Raw genomic sequence first — 3,001 nt, 5'->3', positions numbered from 1 at the left:
AGAAGAAGTTTAATGTTCAGATTACAGAAGTACAATCAGGAGTGCAGACGAGAGTACTCAAGGCCTCCGAGTGGGAGATTGTTGGGTTCGTAGGCCTTGTTGGCCCGGTTTATTATATGAAGTCAAAAGAGGAGACGGGTGTGGGCGGTCGGGCCCAAGCCCGGCCCGGTTTAGATTTCTTGCATAATAATTTACTAACCCTAGTTCAGTCTCTATATAAACAATATTATGTACTTGTAATATTTGTCACTCAATAAAGATATACCTAGTTGCCACCCGTGGACGTAGGTCAGTTTAGACCGAACCACGTTAAATCCTCGTGTTCGTTTACTGCTTTCGTGTGTGTGTTCGGTTTCGTGTGTGCGTTTTATCCTAACATTATTTTGATTTATTTTTGGTCCAAGTACAATTAAAACGGTTTACTGAAGCTATAACGATGAAATGTAATCGACCAAACTTTTTAGGGAATGGTATGAAGATCCATCTTCTTCGAAAGAGATGTTTACCTCCTTTTTCAAAAGATTTATTCTTTCACGTATTTCTTCGCCTTCTTTATCAAACATCAATCTTTTAACAACTCTTTGGATTTCCTCCCTTTCAAGACCATCCTCCAACAAAATTCCAATTTTCCATACGTCACTCACGTATCTTGCGATTATCGGTTGCCCAACTTCACAAGGTGAGCAAATCATAGGAACTCCTTCGCATATGGTCTCCAATGTGGAATTCCAACCACTATGAGTCCAAAAACATCCTATCGCCTCATGTGCTAGCACTTCTTTTTGAGGGCACCATTTCACTATGGGTCCCCTGTCACCCATTTGTTCTAGGAACTTCTCAGGCAACGACTCGAGCCATTCTGAACCCTCAACCACATTTGGTCGGACCACCCACAAGAAAGGTAAACCAGTGTTTTTCAACCCATAAGCCACTTCTTGAAACTCTAACGCTGTTATTTTTGCAAGGGTCCCAAAACTTACATATATCACGGATTTTGGAGCTTGAGCATCAAGCCATGAGAAAAAGGTTCGATCGTGTTCAAAAATGATGCTTGAGGTCGAAGAAGGCAAATACTTTTGAAGTGGACCTAAGTGAACCTTGGAATAGGAAAATCATGGCTAAGGGTTTGTAATATAGCCTCTTCGGGTTCTACGAAGGAGTTCCAAATGATTCCTTTCGATGCCTTTACTTGCTTCATCACTTTGGTTAGAAATTTCCCCATACATTTGGATTCCTTGAAGTCTTTATGACATCCTTGACTTTCAAAAGCGGATATTCCAGCACCGATGCTTCATATTCCAAGTCTGCTAGCAAGATATATATTTATGATAGTTCTAGTTAATTATTATAAGCATAAATTATAAAGTAAATTTGATTAAGCATATTGCAGTACCTTTGCTTGTGAGGTTGAAGTAACCCTTATCATAGAAAAAAGATATATCGCGATAAACAAGAACGGAAACAATGTTGCACACCCATGTCACTAGTCGAGGGACTTTCAGGGAGTCAGCGATCTCCTGCGTGACATAGTATTCGGCATCTGTGATTACACAGGCCACTGGTGGCTCATCGGGTTCAGCCAACAACCCAGCCAAACACTCCTTAAATGAATTTGCAATGTTTTCATTACGGTACGTAATGAAAAAGCTTGGATCTGGTTTCTCCGGCATGTGCTTTCCTATCTCGGAGAACCCGTCAGCAATGGGCTTGAAGGTGAAGTGAGGATAGTTTGAATAGTTAGGAGTGTTTTGTAGAGCGTGCATGAATACTATTTTAAAACCTTGGGTATAAAGAATGCTTGCTAACTGAAGCATGGGACTCAGATGACCTTGAACGGGTAAAGGAAACAAGACTATTCTCCGACGGGTTGCGGTTGGTGATGTCCGATCAAAAGTGGTATGATCTCCTCCTGCATAGTTCTTCATGTTTTGAAACTATAAAGAGTTCAAGTCTCTTTGATAAATGAAAAGCTAAAACATATTTAATGACACATCCATTGATCACTTAGAAAAAAAAACAAACAACCAACTAAGACGATGAAAAAATAAACAACACTTTCACATTAACCCCACCTCAAAAATGAAATAATAATACGTACAAAATCATTAGAATGAATTAATGATTGTGGGGAAGCAAAGTAGAAGTCTAGTCAATTAATGTCTTTTTCTCCTAGACAACGACGCTTAACTGCCACTAAAGGTTTTTGTCGGTAACTCGTCTAGATATTTTGCTTAATTGCCACCAAATGTTCCATCTATTTAATTATTATATATTTTAGAGAAAATTTCCGGTTTTAGTCGATCACTTCGACATGTCTAATTCTTAAATTGAGTGATATATGCCCTTGTGCTTTTCTGGTGGGCTTTTTTATGCGGTTGACCATCGGATTTTCTATCCACATCAAGGGCCATATTGTCCTTTCACTCCAAACTTGAAAGAATTATGATTTATGTCCTTGTGGCTTATGAGTTATTCGGTTTGAGTCCCTCCACCTCCACGACCAACATCACATTTTTCTGGCTAACTGTTTTCCGGAGAGCTGGTTTGTTTTTGAAGTATTAAACATAGCCCTACTTCTGATTAATAAAAGAAAGTAATAAACATATATAGCATTCATGTACACTGTTATTTTTTTGTTTTGTCTTGTATATAGATTCCATTGCTTCTTCAAACAATTTGTGCGATTGTTAATAATATGATCACTCCAAACAAGAAACATACATCGATCTTATTTCTACCTATATATATCAACTAAATTTTTATCTTTTTCGTTTAGAAGCTACTCATATTATGTTTCAAATATTCGATTTTGTTCAGAAGTTTTAATTGAGTAGACGGTAGAAATATTACCTGAAATCGGTTCTTAAATGAATGGCCGGTGACGGAGATGACTTCGGTCTTCAGAGGTGATGCTCGGAAGAAAAGATTGGGGTTTGGAGATTTAGGATTATTATTATTATAATTAATAAAGAGAAATCACAATAACTCCACCTTATAATAA

At 37.9% G+C, this 3,001-nt stretch overlaps 1 pseudogene across 1 annotated transcript; it reads right to left on the bottom strand.

Annotated features, from left to right (window-relative positions):
* Positions 1–383: 383 nt before the first annotated feature.
* On the bottom strand, positions 384–2,012 carry LOC143622592 (UDP-glycosyltransferase 76G1-like; annotated as a pseudogene). Its single transcript, XR_013151749.1, has 2 exons — positions 1,394–2,012; positions 384–1,304 (listed from the first exon to the last, which is right to left on the bottom strand). The product of XR_013151749.1 is annotated as a UDP-glycosyltransferase 76G1-like (transcript).
* Between the last annotated feature and the right edge of the window lie 989 nt (positions 2,013–3,001).

The sequence above is a fragment of the Bidens hawaiensis genome, unplaced genomic scaffold (genome assembly GCF_021521415.1).
Source record: "Bidens hawaiensis isolate Kalapana, Puna unplaced genomic scaffold, B.hawaiensis_p1.1 tig00003237_1, whole genome shotgun sequence".
NCBI classification, from domain to species: Eukaryota; Viridiplantae; Streptophyta; class Magnoliopsida; order Asterales; family Asteraceae; genus Bidens; species Bidens hawaiensis.
The sequence above is the reverse complement of the archived record's forward strand: the minus strand, read 5'-3'. Positions and strand labels throughout refer to the sequence as shown.